Here is a 454-nt window from a genome sequence, read left to right as displayed (position 1 = left end):
TGGCCCGGGGAGGCTGTGCCTGCCCCATCCCTGACAGTGTTGAAGGGCAGGTTGGATGGGGCTTGGAGCAACCTGGGCTGGTGGGAGGTGTCCCTGCCAGTGGCTTGTGCCAGTCACACAGTAAATGTCCCAGAATGGAAATGTCCAGGGTGAGTTTGTGCTGTCAGGTGAGCACACGACAGCAAAACTGGTGGTAAAGGTGCCATCAGGCAAGGAGCACCCAACTGACTTCTCTGAGTGGACTGAGTGCCTCAGCTCTGAAGAGCTCCTCCTGCACAGCATCTCCTGGTTTGGGGACCTTGTCCTACCAAGCCACTGTGTCTGGAAGCCTGAAGCTGCTCAGCAGGACACTGTGGCCCTGGGGCCAGGGGGTGGCCCCTCCTTGCTTATCTCACTGGCAGCACCAACAGCCCCTGGGGCAGCAGTGCCAGCACCGAGCTGGGCAGGCCCAGCC

Source organism: Chaetura pelagica, unplaced genomic scaffold (assembly GCF_000747805.2).
Source record: "Chaetura pelagica isolate M959 unplaced genomic scaffold, ChaPel_1.0 scaffold474, whole genome shotgun sequence".
Lineage (NCBI taxonomy): Eukaryota > Metazoa > Chordata > Aves > Apodiformes > Apodidae > Chaetura > Chaetura pelagica.
The sequence above is the reverse complement of the archived record's forward strand: the minus strand, read 5'-3'. Positions refer to the sequence as shown.